Source organism: Equus przewalskii, chromosome 25, assembly GCF_037783145.1.
Source record: "Equus przewalskii isolate Varuska chromosome 25, EquPr2, whole genome shotgun sequence".
NCBI classification, from domain to species: domain Eukaryota; kingdom Metazoa; phylum Chordata; class Mammalia; order Perissodactyla; family Equidae; genus Equus; species Equus przewalskii.
In genome coordinates this window covers 46719494-46734459 of record NC_091855.1, presented here as the reverse complement: position 1 = coordinate 46734459, position 14966 = coordinate 46719494, and the positions used below count along the sequence as shown (strand labels likewise).

The following is a 14966-nucleotide window of genomic DNA, read 5'->3' as shown; positions in this document are numbered from 1 at the left end:
TTTGCTGTCATGGCTTCACTATCACCAGTGGGTACAAACAGATGTGGATCCAGCAGCCCCCAGGGAGGGCCTTGGAAGGGGTGTGTTAAATAAATGCTGGTGGTGGAACGGCATATAACCCACCCCTCAAGAGCTGCATCTCCATCTCCAGAGACACATCTAAGAACCAATTCTCCCTGCAGCTGAGCTCCCTGACTGCTGAGGTCATGGCCCTGTATTACTGTGCAAGACACACTGAGGGGAAAGTAGCGTGAGCCCAGACAGAAACCTCCCAGCAGGGAGACGGGAGGGGCTGGACTGTGGGGGTGCTTATGACCAGCAGGGGGTGCTCAGAACCCACTGAACACGGAGACCAGACCCTGGAGCAGTTGCATTTAGGGGTGAAAGGGGACTTCCCATTGGATCAGGGCTTTCCTCTCGAGGCTCTCAGTCTGACAGATATCTCCTATTTGTTCTTTCTCTGGAGACTCTGATGAATATACCTGTCATATATTAATTCATTAAATGTTTCTGGTTTAATCTTTTTTCTAGATCATATGACATGTGGCAACCTGTGACCCTGGGGAGCTAATGGACAGGTCCTGCTTCTCCCTGCAGGCACCTGTCTTTCCAGATTTCCTCTTTGTTGTTTGTCCTGTGTCTTCATTTCTCTGACGTGTTGGAGATAATTTCTTACTTTGCAGATTTCCCGGCTTTCTTGTTTTCGTTTGAAGAATAAGAACAACTTTCTGAATTAGTGTTTTTGTATTCCTCTGAGAAATACCCAGTAGTGGAATACTGGAATGGATCACATAGTAGTTTTATTTGTATTATTTTGAGGAATCTCATATTTTTCCCATAGAGGCTGCAACAATTTACCTTCTCAGCAATCTGAAAACACTAATTAAGAAAGATATATGCCCCCTTATGTTTCTTGTAGCATCATTTACAGTAGCCAAGATATGGAAACAATCTAAGTGGCCATCAATGGATAAATGGATAAAGATGTGCTGTATACATACAATGAAATACTACTCAACCATGGAAAACCATGAAACATGCCATTTGTGACGACATGAATGAAACTTTATGGGAATTATGCTAAGGGAAATAAGTCAAAAGGACAAAGACATGTATGATTTCACAAAATTGGAATCTAAAAAAAAGGAAAAAACAAAACAAAGAAAAACAAACTCATAGATACAAAGAAGAGATCAGTGGTTACCAGATGGGAAGTGGATTGGGGGCTGTGTGAACTGGATTAAGGGGGTCAATTGTAGGGTGATAGATGGTAACAAGACTTTTCTGGGGGGATCACTTTGAACTGCATGCATGTCAAAATATAGTGATGTACACATGAAACATATAATAAAAGAACAAAATTTTGTACAGTTCTGTGCACCTTCAAGTTGAGTATCAGTTTCTTTATATGGCCAGTCACTGAGAAAAGTCCAGATACCAATTGACAGGAGAATACAGAATCAATCTGAGGTATGTCCATATATTGGAAGACTACCCCCACAAGTTAGCATTAAAATTAATGCCTGTCTTATTCACACAACATGGATGCGTTGCCTGAGGTCTGGGTGGGAAAAGTGACAGAGTAACAGGGAGGAACAAGAGAAGAGCAATATGAAATGTTTCAGTGTGAAGGATTTGTCCAATGTTGGTTGTGCTGATGGCAGCACTGGTCCATGCATATGTGAACACTTTTAAAATAAACGTGGTAAATACATGCAGTTCATTATACGCCAGTTATGCATGACTACATTTATTATAAATAAACAATTGCCTAAACTGATAGACAGGGAGGGTTAGAGGCACATATGATGCCACGTGAAATTTCAGACTCCAACGCACCTGCATGAAATCTGTTCTCTTTACATTCTCTAGGTAACTCTAGAATGTTGCAAGATCACACTTGTTTGCCTTACAGGAAGGGGGTTCTGCCACCCTCACCGGGCGTGTCCAGCTCGGTCTTTGAGCTGGTCCAGTAGGCAATCAGGTCCAGTGAGGAGCACAGGCTCAGAAACGTTGCAGGCATTTGCTCATGAACACACTGTACAGCCCATAGTGCTTGTGTGTGTAGTTTTCTATCTTCACAATAGATATGACATCACATGTTTTTGCACATAAATAAAAAATCGTTTAACCAGAACTGTGTCCAACCTGCTACAATCACAGAGTAAGATCATATTTTCCTGAATGCTGTAATTTCCACCAAACTCCCCCAGGACACTCTCATCTTCTCTGAGGCACTGTCCTCTCTGAGATGACCTACCCCCAAGCCTGATGTATAGTCAGAGATATGCAAATAAGGTCCTTCCTCTGCTGATGAAAACCAGCCCAGGCCCAACCTTGCAGCTGTGGGAGAGGAGCCCCAGCCCCAGGATTCCCAGGTGTTCCCATTCAGTGATCAAGACTGAACACAGACAACTCATCATAGAGTTTGGGCTGAGCTGGGTTTTCCTTGTTGCTCTTTTAAGAGGTAATTTGTGGGAATTAAGAGACATTGACTATGTGAGAGGACATGATTGAGCGAGTAAGTGGATGTGTGACAGGTTTCTGACCAGGTTATCTTTGTGTTTGCAGGTGTCCAGTGTGAGGTGCAGCTGGTGGAGTCTGGAGGAGGCCTGGTGAAGCCTGGGGGTGTCTCTGAGACTCTCCTGTGCAGCCTCTGGATTCACCTTCAGCAGCTGTGGCATGAGCTGGGTCCGCCAGGCTCCAGGGAAGGGGTCGCAGGTATTAACAGTGATGGTGGTGGCACACACTACGCCGACTCCGTGAAGGGCCGATTCCCCATCTCCAGAGACAACGCCAAGAACACGCTGTGTCTGCAAATGAACAGCCTCAGAGACGAGGACACGGCCTTGTATTACTGTGCAGGAAACACAGTGAGGAGAAATCAGTGTGAGCCCAGACACAAACCTCCCTGCAGGAGGGGCTCAGGGCCACCAGGGGATACGCAGGGCCCCTGCACTCAAGGACCATCACAGAGGCAGGTGCAGATGGAGGTGAAGGGCTGGTTTCCTGTCATGGCTTCCTTTTCATGTAACAGTTTCCTCAGGACAAGCTAACTGGATTTGTGATTCTGTGCTTAGCTCCTTATTTTATAAAGTAGAAAATTGTGTTGTAATAGATGAGAAACATCCTCACATGGAAAAAGGCAGAGAGTGTCTTACATTCTTCTGCCTATATGCTGATTTATTATGGAAGCTTCTGATGTAATTCAGCTAGGTCAATAAAAGATGCTCTGCTGGACTCGACAATGCAGCTCTGCACAGCACAGCTCAGTGCACAAGCCAGCCAGCAAGGGGCAGAGTAAAGTTCAGGCTGGACATCAGACTAGAGAGGCATTATGAATCCAAAGGCAGAGAAGAAAGGCCGTGGTGGTGCTCATTGACCTGACGTCATGCTCCTGGCACCAACAGGAGATGACACCATTCAAGGGCAGTGGGAGCCTACACCAGGGCTTGGTATGGAGGTCCAGTCTGATGAGACAGACACACTGAGGGAATGTGAAACATCTATTACGTACAAGATTGCAAACTCTGGGAAAAGCAGACATGCCTTTCATCAAGTCAGAAATGCTCTGATAGAGCCAGGAAAGGAGGCTTGCTCAGGTTTTTAGTTTTGGTTCAGGTGTGGGAACTGGGAGAGTGACTCCACTTACAGGAGAAGCTCATGTGAGCACAATGACGGCCAGTGTGAGCCCAGGCATCAGTTTCCCTGCAGGGAGACGGGAGAGGCTGGGCTGCAGCGGAGACTCAGGACCACCAGGCTCAGAATCATCCTGAGGAGCAGCTGCAGACAATGTTCATGGGGGTTCCCTGTCAGGGTCTGGGGCTTCCTCTTCTAACAGTTTCTCAGACAACCTCACTGGATTCCTTTTTCTGTGTTTACTACTTTCTCTCAATTAGAAAGGTTTGCTACAATATGAGAAAAACCGATCATCTTCTTAAATGTAGACTGTCACCTATGGGGACAGAAACGACTCTGTCTGTGGTCACCAGGATCAGAGTCCCGAGAAACCTCAAGGGAACAAAAGGGAACAAGTTCATTCTTTTCCTTTATGACTCAGAACAGAGACCTCGCTGGGATTCTCTGAATAGAATGGTCTTGGGGGCAGGCCGCGTGACCGAGTGGTTAACTTTGCGTGCTCTGCATCAGCAGCTGAGGGTTTTGTTGGTTCAGATCCTGGGCACGGGCATGGCCTCACTCATCAGGCCATGATGAGGTGGCATCCCATATAGCACAACCAGAGGCACTCACAACTCGAATATACAACTAGGTACCGGGGGGCTTTGGGGAGAAGAGGGGAAAAAAAGAATGGTGTGGGTTTCAAGTTCCAGACAAGAGAGACCCAGGGCCAGGTTCACTGACCTGTAAAACCTAATATATTTGCTATCTGACCCTGCTCCTCATGTGAGGCTGTGCACGTCAGACTCAAAACTGCTCTGGTTCCCTCCTTTTCTGCTAATCCATTCTCTTCCTCCCTGGGCGTTGTTCTCACATCGCACCTTGCAACTCCTGCTCCCAAAATGGAGGATGCGCTTTCTGTGTTCTAAATTCCAGATGCAGACTTTTTACCTGGAGCTCAGGTGTGGCTTGGACTGTGGCTCCTGCAGCACCTGGGAACGGCTAAAGAGACATTCTCAGTCTGCATTGACCTGCACCCTCCCACTGCCCTCTGCGCATGGACTCGTCTAGGAAATGCCAGCTCACATCAGTGGCTTGGATGTAATGATTGTCCACATGGAACGAGGCTGCATAATTGATCTGTTTCTGCTCCAACTGGTACCGTGCCACCGCCCTCGCATGTGGTTTGGAGAGCTGAGGATGGACACCCTGCATGCTGTGAGCTCTCTGGGATGACGTCCAGCTGTCTGTTGATAGTGTCCTTGTGGCTCCAACAGGATGACAAAACTCTCTGGAGCTGACCCACTGCTGCCTGAAATGACTTCCCCAGATGACCCTTTGTCCAAGAGCCCTGGCCCTCCCTCCACTGCTCTCCCTGACTCTCCTCTCATATGAATTCCCTCCATCCTTTATGAGAAAATCACTCATTTTATGTATTATGCCATCACTATGAGGCAGGAACACAGATTTGGGTCTAAACCACACGTGCTTTATAAAATATTTCTTCCAGATTTTTATCCCTCAGTCATGTGGGATTTGGGTGGAAAATTAGGGAAATAATTCACCTCATGGAGAGATTTCCATTCTTTGGGAACTCCCACGTCTGACTGGAGACACACATGTGTCCTCATTTCAATGAGGAAATCCTGGATTAACTGTGTGTGTAGCTCTGCTGTCTTCTATCAGCTCTGCAGAAGTGATGGCCTCAGAGCCAGAGTCATGGTTGATGCTGCCTCATTGAGTATCACAGGTTAGGACGGACTGAAGAGGACAACTTAGGGCCAAACTTCAATATGGAACCACCAGGGGTTGTGATTCTGTTTCGCTTCGTGCAATCTTTTCTTCTTCCCATAAATTTTCTTTATTCAGATTTAAAAAGTTTTGTTTCTACAAAACCCATGAAAATGCCAGCAGGTCTTGGTGAGCTCTCATTATGTAGACTCATCAGTGTGTAGGATGCTGTGTGGTTCTGGGGTGACTCCAGGATGATGAGCACTTGGTGTGTGGATGAGTAACATGGACATTGTGACAGAGAAGGTCACTGTCCTGCCTGATGGGTAGCAGGACTCTGGTGGCTGATTCTCAAGGCCTTGTGCACAGGCTCCACAGTCTACCCAAGAACAATGGAGAACACACTTGACCTGATGTGGTGAGCACTCTCCCTAAAGGAGCTAGTTCAGAAGTCAGCCTCACTTCTCGCAGGAGAACTTGTTATGAGAGGAAGAAAAGGCTGTTCTACGACCCAGCCATGATCACCAGTAGAGCAGAAGGAGGCGGAGAAGGCTACCTTGTGGGGCAGCTGCCACTGGCAGGGCCTGTTAGAGAAACTGTCCTCTTCATAGAACAATACATCTGCAATAACTTAAAAATTTAGCAACATAGAGGCCGGCCTGGAGTTGTAGCAATTAAGTGGACGTGCTCCCCTTCTATGGCCTGGGTTTCACCAGTTTGGATCCCAGGCATGAACCTACACACCACTTAGCAAATCATGCTGTGGCAGGTATCCCACATATAAAACAGAGAAAGATGCGTACAGATGTTACCTCAGGGCCAATCTTCCTCAGCAAAAATAGGAGGATCAGTGGCAAATTTAAGCTCTCAAGTAATCTTCCTCAAAATAAATAACAACCTGAAAAATGTGATTGTATCTATTCATCATGAGAAGGCACAAACATAAGAAGGTGAATGTAAACCAACATGGAACTTGATCTTCACAACCCTTAATATTAATTGTTAACGGTAGCAACATGTCAATTTTATCATGACAATTGTTCAAGCTAATAGTGTAATTTCAGCTGGCTCAGGGGGATTTATATTTTACATACAATGATAGAGATGGGCTCCTGTTCAATAACTTTGTTAAAACGAGGTCGAGAGGATATTGACGGGGCATGGGACAGAATATAACAACTAAGTCTATAATGGTAAAATATTCGACATTTGTTAACTTAGTAGGGTCAATATTTCAACACAATTGGATGTGGGGACTCACTCTATAGGGCCACCATAGTAGGTTGAAGTAAGAGTGAATGAGATACCACTCGATCTTCCCTCATTTAAGAACAGCCTCAGTTGGGCGGTGACCTGGAGAAGCAGTGGGATAATCACACATTTTGAAAACAGTTATTGTAAAATTCATGTCAATCCTTGAAGGCCTTTTTCAATTTACATTTGGCTGAATTAACTATTTACAATGCAGTATGGTCCAAGGTCCCTCTTTTGTCAAGTCAATATGTAAATGCAAAGAAAACTTAATTAGGGGCCAGCCGAGTGGTTAAGTTGGCGTGCTCCGCTTCGGCAGCCCAGGGTTTGATAGGTTCGGATCCTGGGCATGGACATGGCACTGCTCATTAGGCCACATTGAGGCGGCGTCCCACATGTGACAACTAGAAGGACCCACAACTAAAATATACAACCATGTACTACACGATTTGGGGAGAAAAAAGCAGGAAAAAAAAAAGATTGGCAACAGTTGTCAGCTCAGGTGCCAATCTTTAGAAAAAAGAAAAATTAATTAAAGGCATTACTCTTGAGTTTGGAACAGCCATGCTGATTATGGAATATTTTAAGTCAATGAGTGAAAGCAACATGCAGGATTTAGGCAAGCCCTATTAGCTAAGGGGAAGCACACCTGCTTATTTCCATTTTAGATCTGGAAACTTCCCTAAGGGCATAGGGAGCACATTGCTTAGGTTTTGTGGGATCCCCAGAAATAACTGTGGTTTGCACCTCATTGTTGATTAAAACCTTGAAGGTTTGTCAATTGGTACATTTCAGCAATGTTTATGTCATTTCAGCACTTGTGTAGAAGAGGCTCAAAGCCAATAAGCACCGTCTTATCTTTATGGTATAAACTCTTTTAGTAACTTTAGGATTTAAAATTCTGTCAAATTGTGGATTTCTGTTCAGTGTTTTATTATTATCATTATCGTTATTATCCCACCACAGTATCCAGTATTCTTTCTTTCTTTTTTTATTTTTCTTCTAGGTAGTTACTGGATATAATGCCAGAATGCCCTCTCTACATTGCAGTTATTTATAAATCTCATAATCCAAGTAGACTAGAATCAATATCAGTTAGGCATCTCCACCATATAAGTAGTTGAGTTATGCCCTTGGCTGCCCCACAGGGGATCTGAGGGGGTTTGTCCACATCCCTGAGCGTCAGGATCTCTTATGGTGACAGAGGCACAGGCAGCAGCATCAAGGGCATTTTGAAGGATATTATTGACACCTGTCCATAGACATGTGGACATCAGAAACCAAAACCTGCTGCTCTGAGGTCACCTAAGTGACACAGGGCCCAGGGCATCGTCGTTCCTTCAAGCACTCTGCACAACATGGGGAGGAGAGGATGCCTGGTTAAGACATGTAACCAACCATCAAAGCGTAGGAGTAATTTCCTAAACCCAGTGTCAGCCACAGATTAGACTGGAGTCAACACACACAATTTGTTCTATGACATAACTATACATTTGGGCTGACACTCACAACCATGTGCCACTTTGATGAGGGACATGCCCTCATACCCTGTCTCTTCATGCTAATTTATTATGGAAACTTCATACCTAGGTTGGCTGACTCTACAGGAGAGGCCTGTAGACACTACAGTGCAGCACAGAACAGCACAATTCCAAGTACAAGGTAGCAGCAGACAGCAGCTCAAGTGCACATGTGCCCTCAGCTAGCAGAGCAGTGGTCTATCCAAGTCAAAAGAATAAAGACCCCAGGTGATGGTTGTCATTGTCCCAGCACCCTATGCATAACATCATTCATGTGGCCTCTCTGCAAAGGCAGGAGAGGCTCCCAGTCAAAGCAGGTTCGGATGTTGGGTCTGATGATGCCACACACACAGCAAGAGGACAAGACCATGTTCATTTCTGCATAATAATAAAGCGATTACTGAGAGTTCTTGGAGTGACATATGGGGAGAGGTTATTCACTATTTGAGTTTCTTTGCTTGTTCCAAAGGTTGTGGGCCAACTGTCTGCTTCCATAGAACGCTTCCTTCTAGAGGATCCCTGAGAATCCTGAGTTAGAGGTCCAGTATGGAGGAGGCTGCCAGAGGAGTGGAATTCTGAGTTGCCTCTTCAGTTGTAAGCTGTGAACCCAGGTGCTGACTCTGGACTTTCACTGCTGCCTTTGTTGTTAACACACATGATAATGTCTCTTCAATGAGGTTCATAATCATTTTTTCTTTTATGTTTCTTTCAGAGAAACATGCTGGCTGTAGATCATGAAGAGACTGTTCAGTACAATGAGAGAAGGCAGCCTGAATCTGTTTTCGGTAAGAGAGGGTGTACTGCATGGCTCATGTGATGGGCAAAATTATGTGCCAACTTGACTGGGTCGTGGGATGCCCACAGAATAGGTCACTCATTAGTCTGGGTGTGTCCGGGAGGGTGTCTTTGGATGAGATTAACATGTAACTCAATATATGAGAAAAGCAGATTGTCCTTCATAAAGTAAGTGGGTCTCTTCCAATTAGTTGAGGCCTAAATAGAACAAAGTGGTGACCTTCCCCGACCTAAGAGAGGGTACTTCCTGCCTGACAGCCTTCAAACTGGGGCATTGTTTTCTTTTTTTTTTTTCCTGTCGTCAGACGCCCACTGAAACGCTGGTTCTTCCAGGGGCTGATGCCTGCTGGTCTCTGGACTGGAACCACGCCATCAGCTCTGTTGGGTCTCTGGTTTACCACTCATCCTCAAGATCCAGGACTTGCCAGATTCCATAATCTCTTGAGTCATGTAAGCCAATTCCTTAAAATAAATCTGTTTACACACACACACACACACACACATTGCATTTGTTCTGTTAATCCGTAGAATCCTAATGCTATTCACTTACAATATTCACCATGTCTGCAGGCAACACAGGAGACTCTAGTGTCAGAGACAGATCCCTAAACACATGGCCTTACATTTGCTAAGTCACAGGGCAATGATAGACGTGTCCTTGCAGGACAGACTGTAATGCCACAGTGTAGTGGGTGCACCTTTGGCAAGGGGAACTCAAAGGATCCGGAAATTTTGCTAATTTTAGTTTAAGGATGTCACTGGTTGTTTCGACATTTCCAGGCAAATTGGGGAGGGAAGGATGGTGTAGTATTTGAGTAATAGCTTATATCTTTCAGAGTTGTTTTATGGTGATTCCTATGAGGAGTCTGTCTCTGTCATTTCGTGTAAAATTTAGAATGCCCCAGGTTGGAGACATACATACATTCAAGCAGCTTTGTAGCAACTGTAGGGCTGTAGCTTTTTGATATGGAAATGCCTGAAGTCACCTTGACTGTAGATGCTCAGTGAATAGTGCACATCCAAACACCAAGGATGGTGGTACAAGGTGGAGCACCTGTGATCATGCTCAAGCATCCTTGAGCTGTTTCCTTCCAAGGCTGTATTTACTGTTCTACTAGGATTACAGAGCTGACAGGTCACACAGTACATGACAATAACCTCAGCTGCCTTTAATGTTTTCCCAAAATAATGATTTGAGATAATAATCATTTAGCCCACACTAATGCGTAGTTTCATGCAGAAATGTAGGTAACATCCATTTGAACTCATCTGGGGCCATGAAGCAGCCATCTGAGTGAAGTGCACATCAAGGTTCTTTCATACTTTTAATTTAAAAGCAGGAGCTAAACATTTGTATTTGATAGTGGCTTCTGTGACTCCCTCTAGAGATTTACCACCTGCAGGTGTAGTTGGTGTTATATCCATGTGAAGCCTGCATTTTTGGGCTCATGATCTCCTGCAGCATTTTCTTTAGCTTCCACATAGTCTCTTCTTGCATAGGTGTTGTCTTGTACATTAGCCAAATCTCTAGGAAGTGAACATGCATCTAAAAGCTTCTTAGGGGCTGATCTGGTGGCTCAGCAGTTAAAGGCCTCACGTTCTACTTCTCATCGGCCCAGGGTTTGTCGGTTCAGATGCCAGGTGTGGACATGGCACCGCTTGGCACGCCGTGCTGTGGTAGGCGTCCCACATATAAAGTAGAGGAAGATGGGCATGGATGTTAGCTCAGGGCCAGTCTTCCTCAGCAAAAAGAGGTGGACTGGCAGTAGTTAACTCAGGGCTAATCTTCCTCAAATAAATAAATAAATAAAAGCTTCTTACCCTGTTGGCCATGACTGTTGTGTGTTCCAGAAGAGGGGAGAATACCCTTTGTTTCCAAAGCACCACAATGCCATGTGCTCCTCCAACATGGATCTGCAATCTTAACTTCCAGGAACATGGAGTTATCATTGGGTGTCCACAGGGAAACATCGCTCCCTTTGGAACTGAAGCCTCTAGAGAAGCAGAACTAATGACTGCAGAGACAGTAAGGAGAATTTCACTAGATGTCCACTAGAGGTAATGTCAAGTGAATCCACTCCCATTTCCTCCCCTTGATTCCTTGGCTTGTGCATCCTGACTATGGGAGAAAGAATGTCACACATTGGACATATAAGGCAGACACTGTCTTATAGCATCTGCAGACTCTGGAGAACCTTGCCTCACCCATACAAGGTTTTCCCACCCAGTTGGCACTGTAACAGAGTCTCCAAAGGGCCATTCCAAAGTTCCATCAAGCCAACTGCTTCAGGATGTTGGGGAACAGGGTGAGACCCATGAGCACCATGGCTATGGGACCATTGAAATACTTCCTCTTCTCTGAAGGTGGTTCCTTGATATATGCACATTACATATACAATAGGGTTGAAAATGCATTCCTTATGTTCAGGGATAATGTTTCATCAAAAGCATTGCAAACAGGGAATGCGTATCCACATCCATAGGAAGTATCTATTCCAGTACAGAGCGAACACTATGCCTTCCATGATGGACATAGTCCAATGTAATCAACCTGCAACCAGACACCCAAGGAATGGTGACAGATCAGGGGCTCGTATTGGTCTCTGTTGCTGGCAGACTGGACACTCAGGAAAGGCTATATGTAGGTACGACTAGATGCATGGCGGTCCATGTTGCTGAGCCCATGTGAAACCTCCATTCCCACCACCATGGCCACTTTGTTCATGAGCCCTTTGTCAAGGACAGTGATGGCAAGAGAAAGAGGCTGACCGCTATTCCACAGACCTGGCCATCCTACTCACTTGATTAATAAAATACTCTTGTCCTGAGGTCACCCTTTAATAAGCATTCTCATGGGACAGCCATATCCTCACGTTTTCCAACTATTCAGAGATCTATCCAAATATCTCTTCCCCAAATGTCTTTGTTATCAATCATCCAATCATGTTCCTTCGAAGGCCCTATAATCCAGTGAAACTATTGGCCACACCCCCTGAATTGGGCCAATTAGTCATCTCCAGAGACAACTGCAAGATCATGTTGTATCTGCAAATGGAGAGTCTGAGAGCCGAGGACATGGCTGAGCATCACTGTGTGAGAGACACAGTGAGGGGAAGTCAGTGTGAGCCCAAATGCAAACCTCCCTGCAGGGAGTCACGTGGGACTGGGCTGCAGGTGGACCTCAGGGTCCAAACCCAGGGGCAGGTGCAGAGCAGGAATGGGGGGAGAATTAATGTTGGGATCACTAGTTCCCTTTGCTGCTAACTCCAAGAGTCCTTCAGGGACAAATGTTGCTTTGTTCCTTGTGGCTCTAATTTCTCAAATTCCCACTGCAGGTGACAAAGCAGGAAGTAACCTTTCTTTTTTTACAGATGAAATGTGACCAGTCACTCGGGATATTTCCTTCAACTGGTTTCCTTCTTGGCAAACAGACAATCCTGAGGAGGCTCTTTGTCCCTTGATTGGGAAAGATTTTCTCTAAAGACCAGCACATTCTAAACACACACTGCTTCTGCAGGGGCCTCTTCCCTCAGAGAGGCACAGAGCCCCCATCTGGTCATGATCATGCCCCTGGACCTCTGCCCCAGGGGCTCCCTGTCCTACCTGCTATAGTTCAACCTCTCACTTCTCATGCACTTTGGTGGATGTTGATGCTCAGGGATTCCACTCCTGTAGTTCTCTCAGCTTCATGGGTGGAAAAGCAGCCCACCCAAGGGCTGGACACAGCTCTCAGCTTTCTCTATGAAGCAGGCGGGATGGTAAGCAAGGAGATGAGAACTCATTCGAGCCTGGCTGGCTCATGCGCTGAAACAACCCCTGAAAGCAGCCCTGGGTGCCGTGTTCTAAGACTTATCTCTCAGCTTCCACAGGGAGAATCTGCCTGGAGAATGAGAAGCAGCTGGACAGAGGCCTGATCCCTGCCCAACCTCTGATGTCCTTACAGTGTCCCCCATAATCCCACCCAGATATTGCCCTCTGCATTCTACTGTTACAATTATCACCAAAGCTGTCCTAGACTCTGAGCTCCAAGGCATTCCATGCCCACTCGCTTCCTCCCAGCTCTCCCTCCAGTGCCAGGCACAGATGGAGCCACTGTGAAGCACCCAACCCCCCTTCATCCCCTAATCTCCATCTCATGCATCCATCCATAAATGGACACCCAGAGCAGCGTAAACGTGGGTGGCCTGAAGCTCACCTCAACTGCCCTGCTGAGCCCATGGGTCCTGCACTCATGTAATTCCAAGTCTTACAGACTCTACTGAGACACACGCCTGCATCATGTGTGGACTCAGCTGGCTGCTGACCCCAAGGCACTTCTAACAACTCACACACCTAATACCAGAAGACATCCTGACAATCACACAGTCAGACATCAGCAGAGAGCAGGCTGGGGAATCTGCTCACCTCCAGTGTCCCCACTGCCCCCATGGCCAGAGCCCCGATAAAGAGTTAAATTTCTGTTAGTGCCAAACTTACACTATACACCCGAAAAAACACTGAGGGAGTTATGTACAGATGTAAATATGTTTAGGGGAAAATTTTTAAAATATACAGAGGGCAAATGAGCTAAATATCCCACCTAATGAGTGGAGCAAAAGGCAGACACAGGTATTTGAAATAAGTAAAACTTTTACTACACACATTAAAAAATAAGAATGTTTTGCATTTTCTTTATATTCACTAACACTATCTAAGAGTATCACTCAATTGTATAAATAAAAACTTCACCACACCAGTTCAAATATGAATTTAACCAGAGGTATTGCCATTTTTTTAATCAATAAGGAAATTGTGGATGTTGCAAGTTACTCTCATATTCTGTACCCTCCTGTTCCTCACTTGTTCACAGAGTAAATCACTGACTTAAACGTGAGCTTTCCCCAGACCAAAGTCTTTGGTGGATGGAAAGGAAGCTGGAAAAGCCTCCAGGGTCACCACCTGCGTGGTTCAGAGAGACACCCGGGGGCACCATCTCCTCCACCATTCTGTTCCATCACACCTTTTGATTGGTTTTATTAGAAAGCTCAATGGAGAAATTTCTTTAAAAATCGCATCTCCCATTCATGTGTAACAAATCATTACTCTTCACAGAAGAACTGAAGGGGTTGACAACACTGTAGCACTCCTGAATCTTCAAGTTCCTTTCTCTTTTTAATGTCTTCTACGTTTTCCTCTATGCATGCAACTCTACAAACTGCTCTCGCGGGTGTAATTAACATCCTGGAATGTGAAATCCAGTTGATTCTCTTCATGTCTCATTCCACACATCCTCTTCATAGACTCCAGGGGGCGCTCAGGCCCCACAGAGCGCTGGGTTTACCTCAGGAGCAGGTGCAGATGGAGGCGAAGAGCTGGTTTCCTGAAGTCTCAGGGCTTCCACTAACGATTTCCTCAAGCTTCATGGTGACATCTCTGAATTAGAAAAGTTTTTATTTTTGTCTTGTAGCAAGAGGATGCATTCTCCCATGCAGAAAAGGCAGTGCCACTTCTAGAAGAGGAAACGGCTCTGCCTGTGGTCAGCAGGGTCAGAGATCTGGGAAGGCTCAGAGTGACCTGGTGCGTCTTTTCCAGTCAGATGCAGGCAGAGACCTCAGTGGGATTCCCTATTTGGACATTCTTTGAGACTCATATTAAAAACCAGTAAAGAGGCTAGGCCACGGCAATAACCTATGAAACACAATGGAGTTTACATTCGACCCATATTCTCACAAAAAAAGGAAAAAAAAACTGCATGTCAGACTCATAACTGATCAGACCATCCCTTCTTCTGAACATCCCTTTCCTTCCCCACTGGTCTTTGTCATCACATCTCCCTTTGCTCCTTTTTCCCCCTGAAAAGAGATGATGTGGTGTCTGTGAGATAAATCCAAGGGCTCAGATCCTTTACCTGGGGCTCAGCTGTGGCTCAGGCTGTGTCTCCTGCAGGCACCTGAGGAAGGTGGACACGACTTTCTCACTCCCCATTGACTTAGACGCTCTCCCTGTCCTCCGTGCATGGACACATTTGGGAAACGCAAATGGACATAAGTAGCCAGGATTTAGTGTTTGTTT

General features: G+C 45.6%; 1 long non-coding RNA gene across 2 annotated transcripts; it reads left to right on the top strand.

Moving 5' to 3' along the window:
* Positions 1 to 5645: 5645 nt before the first annotated feature.
* Positions 5646 to 11743, top strand: LOC139079249 (uncharacterized). Of its 2 annotated transcripts, XR_011532688.1 has the most exons (5): positions 5646 to 5767; positions 8590 to 8731; positions 8833 to 8905; positions 9221 to 9365; positions 10849 to 11743. It is a non-coding gene; the product is annotated as an uncharacterized lncRNA (long non-coding RNA). The 2 variants fall into 2 exon arrangements; XR_011532687.1 differs by lacking the exon at positions 10849 to 11743 and having other exon boundaries at positions 5671 to 5767; positions 9221 to 9412.
* The last annotated feature ends 3223 nt before the right edge of the window (positions 11744 to 14966 follow it).